This window comes from Gastrolobium bilobum, unplaced genomic scaffold (genome assembly GCF_033153095.1).
Source record: "Gastrolobium bilobum isolate Gb01-03AN ecotype WA unplaced genomic scaffold, APGP_CSIRO_Gbil_v1 utg59691, whole genome shotgun sequence".
NCBI classification, from domain to species: Eukaryota; Viridiplantae; Streptophyta; class Magnoliopsida; order Fabales; family Fabaceae; genus Gastrolobium; species Gastrolobium bilobum.
Window position 1 is genome coordinate 23,859 of NW_026897664.1, and position 18,642 is coordinate 42,500.

At 32.3% G+C, this 18,642-nt stretch overlaps 1 long non-coding RNA gene across 1 annotated transcript; it reads right to left on the bottom strand.

Annotated features, from left to right (window-relative positions):
• On the bottom strand, nucleotides 1–7,927 carry LOC133309130 (uncharacterized). Its single transcript, XR_009751282.1, has 3 exons — nucleotides 7,680–7,927; nucleotides 7,332–7,584; nucleotides 1–204 (listed from the first exon to the last, which is right to left on the bottom strand). It is a non-coding gene; the product is annotated as an uncharacterized LOC133309130 (long non-coding RNA).
• Nucleotides 7,928–18,642: the final 10,715 nt, after the last annotated feature.

Here is an 18,642-nt window from a genome sequence, read left to right on the forward strand (position 1 = left end):
ACTGAGTTGAACTTATAACTGTTGAGATATACAAGTGTGATGAGTCCCACATTGGTTGGTAATGAGCTAAGTGAAGAGTATATAAGTGAAAGGACCCATGAACCCAATGCCTTAAGTTTTGGGTTGAAACATGGTGTCGGATCCACTTGCTACGGTTGGTGTAGCCTTAGCTCATTGGTGGTAGCTCCCCGCCACGGGCTTCCCCTGGACCAATAATTTGATAATTGGAATATATTACTATTTCAAATAGGAATTCGTTTGCGATAAATTGGAATATATTACTATTTCAATAATCAATTTAACCAATAATTTAGACATTGTTTATAGGTACATGGGAGGGGTGTAGAATGCTATATGTAGAAGAAACATTTCTCATTTACTTGTGACTGTGAGGCACACTTGAAGTTAGGATAAAACAGAGGTGCAACATATTAGAGAGAAATTGCATATCCAAAATGTCCCTGTTTTATTTCATAAATTACAAGACATGCCCTTCACAATATCCTAGAAGGGGTGTGCAAAAAAACTGGTTTACTTGCCCTGCCCTTGATCCGACCTTGACCCGACCCATAAATTCCCATATTTTTTGAACTGGTTTACATACTGACCCACTTTTATTTGGGTCAGTTTTAGACCTGACTCGTTTTAATATTGACCCACTGACCCAAAACTTGACCCATACCCATTATGTGAATTTTTTTTTCACAATTACATTAAAATAAAAGTTTTAACGTAAAACAATTATGTCAAAATTTCAAATGAAACATTTTCCTCAAAACAATTTCCATTGAAAATTTCGACGAAACATATTTTCATCAAAAAATTTCGATGGCAAAAAATTTCATTAAAATTCTTTACAGATTTCAAATTTCGGCGAAAGTTTTCACAGAAATATTTTCGTCATCAAAAAATTTTGACGGCAAAAAATTTCAATGGCAAAAAATTTAATCAAAATTCTTTATAGATTTCAAATTTTGGCGAAAGTTTTCAACGGAAACATTTTCGTCATCAAAAATTTTGACGGCCAAAAATATCGACGGCAAAAATTTCATCAAAATTCTTTACATATTTCAAATTTCGGCAAAAGTTTTCGACGGAAAAATTTTCGTCATCAAAAAATTTTGACGGCAAAAAGTTTCGACTGCAAAAAAATTCATCAAAATTCTTTACACATTTCAAATTTCGGCGAAAGTTTTCGACAAAAATATTTTCGTTAAATTTTTGGACAAAAAAAAATTTTCGTCGAAATTTTTAGCGAAATACATTTCCATCGAAAATTTTCAACTAAATATTTTCGTCAAGTTTTTTGATAAAAAATTTCCATCAAAATTTTCAACGAAACACATTTTTATAAAAAATTCCGTAAATTTTTTTGACAAAAAAAACGTTTTGACGAAAAAAATATTCTGTCAAAATTCTTTAGAGAATCTAAATTTCGTCGAAAGTTTCAAATGAAACATTTCCCTCGAAATAATTTCCGTCAAAATTTTCGTTAGAACACATTCCCATCGAAATTTTGAACGAAAAATATTCCGTCAAATTTTTTGACAAAATTCTTTTTTCGTTTAAAACATTTGATGGAAGAAATCATTTTCGTCAAAACTGTTGACGGAAACTAAATTTCAATAGAAATTTTTTTTTTTGTAAAAATTTCGACGAAAAAATTATTTTTTGACGAAATTTTCGTCTTTTGCAACGTAAAAATTTCGACAAAATTTTGTGAGAAAACCAAGTCACAAACGGGTCAGGTCAGATTTGACCCAGTTCAGAAACCAAGTCAGACCCACTTCAAAAACCAAGTTAGGTCAGATCCAAACTGGTTCTGAACTAGTTCAACAAAATCCAATCCAAGTCAGACCTGACTTGGATCAAATTAAAGCGGGTCGGGTCAAAATACCTGACCTATAAAAACCAAGTTGGGTCGAGTCGGACAAAAACCTGACCCGACCTGACCCATGCACAACCCTATATCCTAGTCAACTGGTGAGATCATAGGTTGATTTGCACAGTATGTGAGTTAGGATTTTTTTTTTTTTCCTTTTTCTATTTGATTATTGACCAGAATCATTTTTATTTGGAATGATTATGATGATCTTTTTCTACACAAGTGATTTGATGCAACTTTAACCCATAGCAAGCATATTTTTCATGTAGAAGAAGATGATCTTCTTTCTATTTAGCTCACTTGTACTTATACTGAGGGGGTGACTAGCTTTGGGGTTTGTCTCTACAAGTTGTTACAAGTGGTGAGGCAGTAAAGCTTTCTAAATGGTTTCTATATATAGGTGGTATGAGATAATCTTTACAGAAGAGTTGCAGAAAGTGGCTTTCTGAGGTGCATGGATTGCTTGCTGAGATGCAGGACAATCTTTGTTGACTTTGAGAGAATTGCTGATATATCTTTCTTCTCGGTGAAAGCTTTATAAGTGGGATTTTTTCATGGTAAAAACTTTCACAAGTGAACTTCCTATTTATTCCAAATCAATTATTTTTAGGTAGGGGTTTTGGTTGCTGTGTGATGGGTTGATCTTTCAAAATAAATTAACCTCCTGTTGATCCTTGATGCCTTTATTTTTACACAATGCACAATCATTTATTGAGTACTTTGTTTTGGCATTTAATCTGAGGTTTGAGCAGCACAAAGTCTAACAACGTAGAGTTATGTGATTTATAGTTAACCTATTGTGTTCTTTACCTTGATATTGTTTTTGCTTCCGTGTGTACTTTAAAAATATTATGTGTGAATTGTGATAGTTTGAACTTTGAAGTTTTGAGGATGTATCTTGTGATTCATAACCAGGCAAAATTGGAAGAAGAAACCACTAATTTCAAAGGAGTGCTCAGAAGTTAGGATAGTGAGTAATTATAATTAGCTATATTTATTCTTGAAAATTGTTGTTTGAGTTAGTTAAATTTCTTTAATGTGTTGTGAAAAAAGTTTGAGTATTATTTGGCGGGTCTCGATTTTCTCCTATTGTTAGAGATATAATATCTCATGTTGTAGACTTAAGGTATGGTGAGACCCACATCTATTAAAAAACTATAATACAAAAATTGAAAGGTGAGAAATAAGAGAAACAACTCTCCAACACTGAGAGTTGTTTTCCTCTTCTTTGATTCATGGCAAAGATGGTAATGCTACAAAAATCCATTAAACTTGTACCTTCAAGCCAAGATATGTAAATAAAGAAGTGGAATTTATAAAGAGATAAAAGTAAATAGAAAAACAATAGTAAAATTCATCGTATGAATTGCATGTGCCTGTGTTCTGGACTGACCACATAAGCCCTGGTTATAGGGCTAGTTACTAAAACCCAAATAAAGGATCATATTCTTACATTTCTAAAGTGAGATAAATATTACCTCACGTGCATAAAAGATCATATAAGTACATTGCAAAGTTTTGTCTATAGGTGTCAAGATTTCTTGTCTTTTCCTTCATCTTCATACCACCACGGCAGAAAATAAAATCCGAATTTAATAATCAAATTAGGATATCATTATATTGGAACAACCATGGTGTTAGTCTTGACAAAATTATTTTGTAAATGGTCTAGGCTACTCTAATGTAACGGGCATGAACCTCCCAATGGCAATTTAGAGCTGTGCATGGGTCAGGTCGGGTCGGATTTTTGTTCGACTCGACCCAACTTGGTTTTTATAGGTCAGGTATTTTGACCTGACCCGCTTTAATTTGATCCAAGTCAGGTCTGACTTGGATTGGATTTTGTTGAACTAGTTCAGAACAAGTTTGGATCTGACCTGACTTGGTTTCTGAAGTGGGACTGACTTGGTTTCTGAACTGGGTCAAATCTGACCTGACCCGTTTTTGACTTGGTTTTCTCACAAAATTTTGTCAAAATTTTTACGTTGCAAAAGACGAAAATTTCGTCACAAAATTATTTTTTCGTCGAAAATTTACAAAAAAAAAATTTCAATTGAAATTTAGTTTCCGTCAACAGTTTTGACGAAAATGATTTCATCCATCAAATGTTTTAAACGAAAAAGGATTTTGTCAAAAAATTTGACGGAATGTCTTTCGTTCAAAATTTCGATGGGAATGTGTTCTGATGAAAATTATTTCGAGGGAAATGTTTCATTTGAAACTTTCGACGAAATTTAGATTCTCTAAAGAATTTTGACAGATATTTTTTTCGTCAAAATGTTTTTTTTGTCAAAAAAATTTACGGAATTTTTTTATACAAATGTGTTTCGTTGAAAATTTTGATGGAAGTTTTTTATCAAAAAACTTGAAGAAAATATTTAGTTGAAAATTTTCTATGGAAATGTGTTTCGCTAAAAATTTTGACGAAAATTTTTTTTTTTCAAAAATTTTAACGAAAATTTTTTCGTCGAAAACTTTCGCCGAAATTTGAAATTTGTAAAGAATTTTGATGAATTTTTTTGCCGTCAAAATTTTTTGATGACGAAAATGTTTCCTTCGAAAACTTTTGCCAAAATTTGAAATTTGTAAAGAATTTTGATGAAATTTTTTGACGACGAAAATATTTCCGTCGAAAACTTTTGCCGAAATTTGAAATCTGTAAAGAATTTTGATGAAATTTTTTGTCGTCGATATTTTTGGCCGTGAAAATTTCTTGATGACGAAAATGTTTTCGTCGAAAACTTTCGCCAAAATTTGAAATCTGTAAAGAATTTTGATGAAATTTTTTTCCGTCAAAATTTTTTGATGACGAAAATATTTCCGTCGAAAACTTTCGCTGAAATTTGAAATCTGTAAAGAATTTTAATGAAATTTTTTGCCGTCGAATTTTTTTGATAGAAATGTTTTTCGTCAAAATTTTCAATGAAAATTGTTTTGAGGAAAATGTTTCGTTTGAAACTTTCGACGAAATTTAGATTCTCTAAAGAATTTAGAAAAAATATTTTTTTTGTCAAAATTTCTTATCGAAATATTTTTGTCAAAATGTTTTAAGAATTTTTTTACAGAAATGTGTTCCGTTGAAAATTTTGATGGATATATTCTTTATCAAAAAACTTGACGTAAATATTTAGTCGAAATTTTTTGATAGAAATATGTTTCGCTAAAAATTTCGACGAAATTTTTTTTTGTCAAAAAGTTTAACAAAAATGTTTCCGTCGAAAACTTTCGCCGAAATTTGAAATTTGTAAAGAATTTTGATGAAATTTTTTCCGTCAAAGAATTTCAATGAAAATGTGTTTCGTCGAAAGTTTTTATGAATATATTTTTTTGTGAAATATTTTGACGAAATTTAGATTCCGTAAAAAAATTTGACAAAAAAAATATTCCGTCAAATTTTTTTACCGATATGTTTTTAGTCACAAATTTTGATGAAAATATTTTTCGTCAAAAATTTTTGCGAAAATTTTTATGAAAATATTTTCCATAAAAAATTTTGACGTAATTGTTTTACTTTAAAACTTTTCTTTTAATGTAATTATGATTTTTTTTTCACATAATGGGTATGGGTCAAGTTTTGGGTTAGTGGGTCAATATTAAAACGAGTCAGGTCTAAAACTGTCCCAAATAAAAGTGGGTCAGTATTTATACCAGTTCAAAAAATATGGGTATTTATGGGTCGGATCAAGGTCGGATCAAGGGCAGGGCAAGTGAACCAGTTTTTTTGCACACCCCTAAATGGCATGGTATGGCATCAACAATGCCCTACACATCAAGTTGATTTTTATCCTTGCGAATTATCCATATATATATATATATATATAGGGCTTAACATTTCTGCAGCAGCCGTAGATAGTGTTATTTACAGCTGACACAGAAAAGTGGGCCCCACGGCTTTTTTAAAAATAAAAAAAACTCAGGATCCATTGTCGTATCCTAGGATCCGGACACAGATCCTTGCTTACTGTAGGTACAGCAGCTGCAGAAATCATTTTGTCATATATATATATATATATATATATATATATATATATATATATATGAGATAGGATCAACTTACATATCTACTTTCATACTTTCCTAGCTATACTCTAGAGTTACATTATAATAGGTGAGATTTCCATATGAAGACAGATGAATGCACTTGCTGGGTTCTTATTCTTTTAACACGAATATATTAGTAAGTAATTAACATAGTTAGTTGAGTAACATAAAAAAAATAATTTCTTCAAACATAAATAAAAAAATTTAACATCAATACTTTCAAAATTAATTATACCAAAATTTAAAACAAAAGGACCTAAGTTCATGACGATTTTAGTTTTTCACCCCCACGTTAGCTTAATGCCTTTTAGGTTAATTAATTCTCTTACGTATTGCGAAGATTTGAACCCCTACCTTGTGTCAAAACTACACAATGTAAAATTAATGGTTAAGTGTTATCAAAAAAAAAAAAAAATTAATGGTTAAGAGAAAAAAGGATCAGTGTATATTCATGTATCGAAATAGAATTTTTTTAAAAAAATATGGCATCCACCATAATGAGGAATTCGAATTGTTTATGGATTTATAACTAATAAATATTCTGTTATTTTCTACTCTCCGCACCCACAGGGCCTGCATTCAAAACTATAATAAAAAGGAAAAATAAAATGATCATTTGCTTTCAAATTTACAAGAACATGCTACGAGAGTACTTATTTCCTTATTAAAAACTGAAAAAATAATAGAATATGAGGGGAAATAACCAATAAAATGGAATAGTATAAATGTTATTTTTTACCATATTTAATAAATGATATACCTACTCTAAATATTTTCTAAATTCACATAAAAGACAAGGCTTTATGGTTTGAGTTTGATAAAAAAAGAAACAAGGAACAGGGAGCACGTATACTTATTTATTTGCAATGACAGCTAAAGTTTATTTCCCCATCAATATGCAATGCACTTTGAAGATTCTCTTTATATAAGTATACAAAATCTCCTAGAATCCAACTTAGTCTAGTTAAAGAAAATTGTATCAAAAACGAACATGGAGTACCATTTTAACATAATCATGATATTTATTGCCATTACAAATAAACGAGTGTCCTTGCAATTAATCAAAACAAGATGGATCACCCCTTCAAAATCAAGCTTTTCTAAGTGATTATAGTTAGCCCCGGATAGTGGCAGGTTAAATTGTGTTCTTTTTTTTATTTTTCCTATCACATTAAAAATTAAAATGAACATAGATATTTTTGTCAGATGGTAGTCATGAATCATGATCATGTGAAATTTTAACATGAGAATATCTATTCATGAGTGTATTATACTATGTGTGTGCCTTCAACTTAGTGTTATGGAATGTAGTGTCTCAATTGCAATACACACACACACAAAATATGTATGGCTGAAAATATATTCACATAAACAACAGCAGGTTAAAGGAAAAATAAGTACTTACCAGGGTTTACTCCATAAGAAATATGCATGTTCAAGAAAATCAACAGAACATTTTCATGGAGTTAAGGGACTATACATAGCTAGCTTGTGAGAAACCTAGTACGTTGACAGAAGAACAGAGAGTACAACACTGCTCACACACAAAAAGTCTTTTGGGTATGTTCAGTTGTGCTCTCTCTCTTCTGTCAACAAGTTGTCATGACATATATATAAGCCTTGACAATTCCTTCAAAACCTTCACCAATTCACCCTCTCTGAAAACAATAAGAAAGAAACATATTTTCATTAGGATCATCAACCCCGTATGGGGGAGAAAAGAAGAAAAAAAGTAAAGGGATAGAATATATACCTTAACAAAGTTGTGGCCTAAGAGGATTTTCAATCTCACATAAAGAAGAGGAGAACATAGAATGAAGAAAAGGTGTAAAAAGTGTTCTATTGGGGTTGAGAAATATATAGAAGGTAAGAAAATCAGAGAAAGAGTCTTATTAATTTATGGTTATGGTAGTAAACAACTTTGGAGAAGAATGGGGTTATAGATGTTGAAAAAGTAGTTGAGTCATAGATACTGGCAATTTTTCTGGTGAAATAGGAAAGAGAACCTCTGATGAGTTGTTTGCTAACAAGTGGCTCATGTTTATTTTTCCCAAATGGATACTATGACTACGGGGTCAATATCAGATTGAGTAAGCAACTATTGGTTTTATTAAGCTTTCGCTTTCTTAATTAAAAAATGGCCCAATTTCAGAACAAATTTACAATTCCAGCATGCATATATTGGTAGGTTCAAAATTGATAAAAAAAAAACTGGACCAGTTTGTGAAATCAAATTACCTAAAGCTCATTGCAGCACCCCCTTTTTTGTAAGAGTAAAAACTACTTACAATCATAATATTGTTTGACTTTCTCTTTTTAATATTCTGTTTATTATGAGATAAAATTTTATGTTAGTTTCACTAAATATTTTGAGCTATTTTTTGTTAATAAAATTAGTATGACATTTTATACAATGACAAGAAAGGGTTATAAAAAAAGTTGTTTACTATTTGGTCTGAGGTCGATGGACTAGGTGGTTGCTTGAATCTAATCTCCCTTATGGTCATACGAAGTGATTGATAGTAATTATCCGAGCTGCTTGAAAGGTTTCTATGTATTTTGTGGTTGGACGATAGGTGGTGATTTATTTGTAGGGACTCCGATGTTCATGTCAGTAGTTAAAAGTAGGGATATATAAAAAAATCAAATAAATCAAATTGAACAATGAATTGATTCGAACAGCATAAAAAAAACATATTTTCTTTGAACTCATTCAAGAATTGAACTATTTTTTCAAAATTGGCTCAAACCGAATCACTTTACCAATTTGATTCAGTTCTAGCTAAAAATGAAACTGAACTGAACTATACCCACTTTTGTGAATGTGAAAAATCAGATAAATTGAGTCCTGAAATATAAATATAGAAAATTGTGAAGGGTATAGTAAATAATATATAATTGAGCTGCAGGTGAGGATATTGCCTGGAGTGAAAGATATGCACATAAAGATAGTGAAAGGTGGTTCAACTGAAAAAATCAAAATAATACAATTTAGACATTTTATTTATGAGATTAATAAACCACATAAATAACTCAAACCAACATTTCCATATATACTCATCTTTATGGACGTCATGTGAAATAAAATATCCTATTGTACTAATTTTATTTATTTATTTATTTATTTCTCAAACCAACATTTCCATATATACTCATCTTTATGGACTTCATGTGAAATAAAATATCCGATTATACTAATTTTATTTATAGGGAAGGATCCGTTTACAAAAAAAATTTAAAATTTTTTACAAATTATACTATGTTCTTTCGGGATAACATAGTATAATAAGTGTTCTCTCAAAAAAATAGTGTAATTTATAAGAATTTATAAATAAAAAAGTTTATAAATATAACATGCTACTTTATTTATTTATTTTTGAAGTAAAAACAGGGCCAAAGACCCAGATGGCTACTATAAAGTCTAACGTATATAGGAACAGCTTTTTGTTTACCAATAGACGTAAATGCCGAAATCACGCACCATTATGGTCCCACCTTCATTTAAAACTACTCGTAGTCACAGCAATACGAGGTGGTTTAATGGTTTTTTTCAATATATTTAAATGTTTGTTTTTATCTGAAACTGCCAATGTTTGTTTACCATATCAACTTGCTACGTTTCGAAATTGTGTTGAACAAGAAAGAATATTCAGAGATAAATATGATAGATTCGGTCCCAACACAGCCTAAGAGATGCATTTTATAAGTCTATTCTTTGTAAAATCTTTTGACCACACAACTATTGGTGGTTTCTAGTTACGAGCAGCTTCTTTAAATAATGTATTTGTTTTTGTTAACTGTGTCCAAAGACTCTTTTTAGGTATATCCAATCTCAGTTGTTTTTTTCTTAGTGAGATTTTTCCTATTCAATCACAACGTAGACAGGGTACCTTACGGTTCTAATTTATTGGAGATAGGAGTTTATGTGAATCATTAGAGGAAAGTAGAATTAACGGTGGATAATGAATGTAAAAATTATTATTTTTATCTTAGTGTAAATTGATCCATATATATATATATATATATATATATATATATATATATATATATATATATATATATAAAAGTAGGATCAGTCAAATTTAAAATTTGACATCTCATCTGATAGTAGTTAGATCAAAAAAGATCAATGATGTCACATGCTTACAAATCAGAGTCGTTGATCTTTTTTGATCTAACGACTCTCAAATGAGGTGTCAAAAGATCCTACCTCATCTATATATACATGAGGAATATAACTCTGCTATTGCTGTGAAAAAAAATTTGTAGCAAATCAGAGTAATCAGAATACGTCAACGGATCCTGACTTTAAAAAAAAAAAAAAAAAGTGGGTTCCACTTTTTCTATGTCTGCTACTAAAAAAACATGCAATGACTACAGAAAAAATAGACCCTTTATATATAAGAATTAACATTTCTCCTATCACAGGACTTAATTTACAGGAGATAATTTTATCTCCTCTTATAGGAGAAACATTTTTCTCACACACACACACACATATATATATGTATAGAGGCAGGTTCTTTTGACACCGGAGTCAAATTAAAAAGTTTGACATCAAATCTTAACTGTTGATTTATGTCAATCTAACGGTTATAATTTATTGGGTCACACTTATTAATTAATTATTAACTCCCAAAAAATCATAACTGTTAGATAGACTAAAATTAACAATTAAGATTTGATATCAAACTCTTTAGTTTAATATTGGTGTTAAATGATCATGTCCTACATATATATATGTTTAATGTTTCTGTTTTTGCTGCACATAAAATTTATTTGTCACTCACATAAAAATGAGTGAGTTCCACTAGTATTTTCTCTCACTTCTCTTTACAATGGGATCCACTTATTTTTAAGTGAGAGTCGTTGATATTGTCTTGATCTAACGACTTTGATTTATAAGCATATAACATCATTGATCTGTCTTGATCTCACGGCTCTCAAATCAGGTGTCAAACTTTTAATTTGACACTATAATCAAAGAATCTGGCTATTGCAAACTCGGCAAGTGTACCGATCGTTCCAAGTAATAAGTGATAAGTAGAGTATCGTCTCCACGAGGATTGAGACACCAAATTTATTATAACTAATAACTATTCCTTTCTTGTCGGATTAATAAAATTGATTTAAAGAACAATTGTGATTTGTGAAAAACAAGAACATATCAATAAAGTAAAAATAGTTTCCAAGATTCTTTTTAAACTCAAGAACAAAAGATTAATGGTTGAGAAAATATTTGAGAAGATATTGAGGTAAAAAGAAACAAACACCTTTATGATCCCCACCTTGTAACCTGAATTAACGTTTAAGTTTAATTATGCAATTGATCAAACGATTCACTATCTTTTATTTAATTGGTTAAGCCATAATTCCTTAATGACTTTAACCTTATTAACTCTATTAGAATCCTAATCCCTTAGAAATTTCTTTTCAAGCTAAGCCTTAGAATCAGTGAATCTTTCACGTTTGCGGTTCATGTAGCCTATCCTTAGTGCATACATGAACAGTTATCTTACATTTTGTCAGGAATTAGAATCGCAATATCCCTATTGAAAACTCTAACCTTCAAAATCCTAATAGATTGATCGGTTCTAGAAGAATTATGAGATGAAGAACAAGGCAAAATAAACTCAATTAGAATAAAAAAATATAAAGTTAAGCAAACTACAAGGGGTTAACATTAAGGGTTGCGACCCTTACCACAATAACAAAAACTAGCCAGACATATTCATGTATGACGAATTCAATGTAAAAGAAAATAAAGTTCAGAACCTAATGATGAAGAATATGATGACGATCCTCAATCTTGATTGTGAGATTCTTCAAACGCTCCAAGAACTCTCAAGAATTCTCTCACTCTCTTCTTTTTATTCTCTTCTCCCCCACCAAAAAGTGTCCTCCCTTCCTTTCTGATCTCCCTTATTAGGGTTAGGCAAAGGTCTTCCAAAATTACCATCGAATTGGGCTTAATCAGATATAATTCGCAATAATTAGTAATCATAAAAGCCGCCCGTGCGTTCTACGCCAAATCTGCGCGGCGGCAAAACAGAGAGCAATTGGTCTTATGGCGCGGATCGTGCCATTCACCGAGTGGTTCGCGCGGGACTTGCACTGTTGACTTCTCTCTTTTCACTTCTTTTTTATGTTTTCGGCTGTCAAAATGTATAAATTGAGTGAGAGAATGATTGAGAAGGAATAATCAATATTTCTAACATTTATGAACTATTTTCACTCATTTATGATCAATTCCTTGCTTCTTTTAGCTTAGAAAGCATCATATGCTGGACGCATATCACTGGCCTATATATATGTGGCAGATTATACTTACAATCTCTTACAACCATTTTTATGGGTCATGATCATTTTACTCCAGTGTAAGTTACACTTTCAATTTGACTATTGATCCTATTTATATCTAATGGCTCTGATTTATTATAGATGTGCCACTAAATTTAAGCAGATCAATGATCAAGATTAAGTATAAAGCTTCTTATTCTTACACCGATGTAAGAACAATATGCCCTTATATATATATATATATATATATATATATATATATATATATGTATGTATATAGGGTTTGATTTTCTTATGTTACATGAGAATTGAATTCTCATGTTGAGACTCAACTAGTGGTGGATCCCACATTTATTAAAAATGAAAAAGAAAATAAAAGCTTTGCACGCAAATCGAAGGGTTACAACATGATAATTAAATTCTTATAATAGCCCTAGCCTAATTAATTAGTAAATTACATGTAATTAAATAATTAAGCATGTATTAGTGAGTAAAATTAAGTATAAGACTTAATTAAATGAATTGGAGTCACTTTGGAGGTAAAAAATGTACTCTGTGAAAATTAAGGGGTATAAATGGATGTAGGGAAAAGTACCCAAAATATAAAAATAAAAGTGGAAATATTCCTAGAATATTATTCCAGACTTTCGGGTAAAGTTTGGTAATTAATGGAGTTGAATAGATAGACGAACTAATACCCACTTGTTACCACTTAACTTATGTTAAGTGATATAACAAATAGAAAACCCAAACCCCTCCCCATTTCCCGTCGACGCCAGAAGAAGAGAAGAAGAAGAAGTAAAAGGAGAGGAAAAGAGAGAGAGAGAGAGAGAGAGAGAGAGAGAGAGAGAGAGAGAGAGAGAGAAAACCTAGGGAGGTTGATTCTCAACCGATTTGAACGATTCAAAAGACTAAATTGGTTCTTGGTGGGGAGTGTTGTGTTGTGGGATTTTCTTCTCCAAAGTTTCGACCCTTTGAAGGTTTTGGGGTGATTGGAGGTGATTCTCTCCTTGGAAGCTTAAGGAACCATCAATCCTTGGTTGTGTAACCATTGGTAGTAAGATTCTAACCCTTGTACCTTGTTTCCTTGAAAATTTCATGGTTAGGGTTATGGATGAATAGTGTTTTGGGGGTTTTTGATAGTGTGAGCAGATTAGATATGCTCTTGGAAGAATGGAGCTTAGTGCATGTTATGAAAAATGCTAGAAATGAACTTAGTTAGCCATTTGATTATGCTTTGAAAATTTGCAAGAACATGATACTTGGTTGTGGGTTTTCTTGCAATTATGATCATGGTTTGGTTGGTTGTTGATTATGCCTTTATGATGATAGGATTGAGGCATTGGGATCAACATTGAGTGACCAAACGTTGGAGCAAGCTATGGAGCTTAATTAGCTCTTTGGAATAGGTAAGTTCAAGCTAAGTTATGATGTAGAGTTGTTGTTGTATTAATGGATATATGTAAATATTCATTGGATTGCTTGATTGATGCTATGGCACCTTGGTGTAGGTGTGTACCTAGTAAGCTATAGTTTGAAACCAAAGTTGATTGGTTGCAGAACCTGTTGGTGAAAAACAAAGGTTGACTGAAGCTTTGAGGTAAGCCTTCGGACCTTGGGTGTAATTCCCTTGACTATTCCACCAAGCCTTGATTGGGTAGAGGTTGTGATTGTGTATATAAATGCAATGAAATAGTTTAATGCTTTGTTATACGTATGTGTATGCATTTGGTGTGGCATAGGATGGTGGTTCCCTATGTTGGTGATGAACCCTTAGTTCATCAGGTTTTTAAGCATGAATTAATATCAATTTGTGTGATTAAATGGATGGAAAAGAGGTTAATGTCCTGGAAATCTCTCAAATACAAGTTCTGAAGCTTATGTTGAAAATTTACATTGTTTTTGTAGGGAAATGAAGCTCAAGAAGCAAAAGAGAGAAGGAAGAAGATTCTGAAGAATGGGAAAATTCTAAGTGTTGGGCGCTAAAACGCCCAAAACTGAGCGTTTTAGCGCCCTGTTGCACAAAAGATGCTGGTGCTGAACATTAAAACGCCCAAAACTGAGCATTTTAGCGCCTGAACATTAAAACGCCCAAAACTGAGCGTTTTAGCGCCCAAGACGGTTAAAAGCAGTTGGGCATCCGTCAAGGTTGAGCGCTAAAACGTCCAGAAATGGGAGTTTTAGCGCCCATGTCAGTTTTCAGTTGTAATTTGTAAATTATAAAAGGACAAGGGGCCTTCACATTCTGAAAGATTCTAGATATCAGATCCAATCTATCATATCTCATTCTGACTTTTCTTATCACACTAGGAGAAGGGAGATCAGATCAGGTCTTTCATAGATCTGATCTGACTCCTCATTTTCTCTGAATTTCTAAATTCTTAGGATTAGTTCTTGTAATAGTTAGTATTTCCTATGTAATTGCACTTGGAGATTGAAGACTCAACTATCATGTCAATGGAGTTTGATCTTTCTTCTCATGTATGTATTTCAATTATGTCTTAGGAGAGTCCTTTGTAGTCTGATTCAATGGAACTCAAGTTTGAATTTATGAATGGTTAATTAGACGTTTTGTTTATCTATTATGTGATTGTTTGAAGTTGTCTTGATTAATTCTTCATGTTGAGGAATAGTGTAGAACAGACATGTTTACATTGTTTCTCTATTTTTGACAACTTCATCATCAGTGTTCTAGTAGTCAAGGGATTGATGCTAGGATTCTGATGTGATCTTAAGACCTTAGTAATTAATGCATGTATTAAGAAAGGAATCACCAAGGGATTGGGGTTTCTGATTAATGTGTCTATCAGGGTAGTAAGGGATTACATTTTGAGATGATAAGAAAAAGGTTGATCAACATCACATAGTAGATAATTCATAATGGAAATTGGTTCATCTATAAATTCATGTTTGAGGGAAAATGACATCTGACTACTTGTTTACATTATAATTTACATTTTATTTATTTATCAAGTTTTAATTCAATTCAGTGTAGTTTCTGGTGACAAGAAATCTATGCAATCTATGAACTTTTGTTTGATTCAACTCAAGTACATATGGTTAGTCAGTGCTTGACACAAATCCTCGTGGGAACGATCTTTACTCATCATTTTATTACTTGTACGACTAGTACACTTGCTAGATCCGCAACAAGTTTTTGGCGCCGTTGCCGGGGATTTGTTCTTCAACATTGACAGACACCATTGATATTTGAGATTGAATCTTTTATTTTTCAGCAATTTAAATTTATGTTTGAATTTTTGTTCTTTCTGGTCCAGAGCGCTAAAACGTTCAGACGTGACCGTTTTAGCGCGATGCGACGCACATCAATGTGCACATGTCTCTGGAGACCAGCGCTAAAACGCTTGATTTCAACGTTTTAGCGCTGGTCCACTCATATGATTTACATGTTTCTGGGTAGTTTTCTCTTAGTTTTATTTTGCTGTTAGTTTAGTTTTGTAATTCAGTTTAGTACATTGAGATAATTACTGTTTTGACTGATTCACATTGCGATAGTACTGATGCTATTGGGTTATGTATAATGTGTTTCAGTGATCAATTGCTGTTTTAGATTTCAATTAGTTGCTGGGGACAGCAACATTTAAATCTGGGAATTGGGTGTGATTGAATGGCATGCAAATTTCATGGAGATGTCACACAAATTGATGAGCCAAAACAGGGAAACATCTCAATCTCTTTTCTTTTCTAAGTTTTCTGTGTGATTTAGATTTTAGCTGTAATATTGAATTTGGATTTCAGTTGTGATATGGAATTCCATGAGGATTTGACTGATCAAAGTTTTATATGATTGATCAAATTAAGGATACAATCTTATACCTTGCATGTTGAGCTTAAATGAAATGATTGCATGACTCATTCAATGTGTAAGAGTAGAAAGATTAGTTTTGATGCATATAGAGAAAGTCAAGCATACACTCTGAACTGTGAGGAAATTGAGCCTATACAGAAAATTTTGTTCAGAGAGCACTTCACTGCATGAATAGCTCTAGAACTTGCCCTGTTTCTTGCTTGAAATGGTTGATGATGTGTAGGGTAGAGGCATTTCCTTCTTGAACCAGAAAGTCAAATGGCCAACCTTTAAGTTCCAATTGCATGAAACACTTGAGCCTAGCCTGTTGTCTATCAAGCCAAGAACCACATTTATTCCAATCCTTCAGATTAAAAGTTTCAGATAAGTGATAAGGGATGGAGTGTTCTGTGGGGAGGAAAGTGTTTTTGCAATAAGTGAATGCAAGGTGTTGGAAACATAAGAAAGAAAGAAGGAAAAGAAAGAAAAGGTTGTGAAACACAAAGTGTTTGGAAGAGACAGAGGGAAGTATTAAAGACACAAAGTGTCTGAAAGAAAAAAGAATTTTTTTTTTTTTGTTAAAGACACAAAGTGTCAGGAAGAAAAGGAGGAAGAAAGGTTCAAAGAAAAGAACAAGGAATGAAAAGGAAGAAAGTTGAGGGAATTAGGAAGAAATTGATTAATTACTGTGAATTCCCTCTTATCTGAATCTGATTCATTTGATCTGAACTTACCCTTTCACAGAAATCCTTACCTTTAGTCAAGCCACACACCAAGCCTCATTGCTAATCATACCAAAACCTTTTTGATCTACCTTATGGATCATTGTTACTATGAATAGTGAGAAGATGGGCAAGCCTATGGTAGTTTGAGTGCAGTGAAGAGTGAGTGATAAGTACATCCTTAAACACTAGTGTGCAAGAGTGTTAAAATTCTCATAATTTTTGAGAAGTTCCTAGTGAGGGGGTGTTGTTGTTTGGAAGTCTCTGTATATCATCTTTACTGATCTGTTGAAAAGTCACAAATGATGTTGGGCAAATCATAGGAAATAAGAGATTGCATGGTTATAATTTTGTATCATGAAATGTTGATCTTTTGTTAATTGAAGTCCATCCTCATGAATTTCATCTGTAAAGAATCTCAAGTCCTTCTCTGTTTTAATTCATTGCTGAGGACAGCAATGTTCAAATCTGGGAATTGTGATGAACCCTTAGTTCATCAGGTTTTTAAGCATGAATTAATATCAATTTGTGTGATTAAATGGATGGAAAAGAGGTTAATGTCCTGGAAATCTCTCAAATACAAGTTCTGAAGCTTATGTTGAAAATTTACATTGTTTTTGTAGGGAAATGAAGCTCAAGAAGCAAAAGAGAGAAGGAAGAAGATTCTGAAGAATGGGAAAATTCTAAGTGTTGGGCGCTAAAACGCCCAAAACTGAGCGTTTTAGCGCCCTGTTGCACAAAAGATGCTGGTGCTGAACATTAAAACGCCCAAAACTGAGCGTTTTAGCGCCTGAACCGCCCAAAACTGAGCGTTTTAGCGCCCAAGACAGTTAAAAGCAGTTGGGCATCCGTCAAGGTTGAGCGCTAAAACGTCCAGAAATGAGAGTTTTAGCGCCCATGTCAGTTTTCAGTTGTAATTTGTAAATTATAAAAGGACAAGGGGCCTTCACATTCTGAAAGATTCTAGATATCAGATCCAATCTATCATATCTCATTCTGACTTTTCTCATCACACTAGGAGAAGGGAGATCAGATCAGGTCTTTCATAGATCTGATCTGACTCCTCATTTTCTCTGAATTTCCAAATTCTTAGGATTAGTTCTTGTAATAGTTAGTATTTCCTATGTAATTGCACTTGGAGATTGAAGACTCAACTATCATGTCAATGGAGTTTGATCTTTCTTCTCATGTTTGTATTTCAATTATGTCTTAGGAGAGTCCTTTGTAGTCTGATTCAATGGAACTCAAGTTTGAATTTATGAATGGTTAATTAGATGTTTTGTTTATCTATTATGTGATTGTTTGAAGTTGTCTTGATTAATTCTTCATGTTGAGGAATAGTGTAGAACAGACATGTTTACATTGTTTCTCTATTTTTGACAACTTCATCATCAGTGTTCTAGTAGTCAAGGGATTGATACTAGGATTCTGATGTGATCTTAAGACCTTAGTAATTAATGCATGTATTAAGAAAGGAATCACCAAGGGATTGGGGTTTCTGATTAATGTGTCTATCAGGGTAGTAAGGGATTACATCTTGAGATGATAAGAAAAAGGTTGATCAACATCACATAGTAGATAATTCATAATGGAAATTGGTTCATCTATAAATTCATGTTTGAGGGAAAATGACATCTGACTACTTGTTTACATTATAATTTACATTTTATTTATTTATCAAGTTTTAATTCAATTCAGTGTAGTTTCTGGTGACAAGAAATCTATGCAATCTATGAACTTTTGTTTGATTCAACTCAAGTACATATGGTTAGTCAGTGCTTGACACAAATCCTCGTGGGAACGATCTTTACTCATCATTTTATTACTTGTACGACTAGTACACTTGCTAGATCCGCAACAGTTGGTATGTTGCATGACGATGCGTA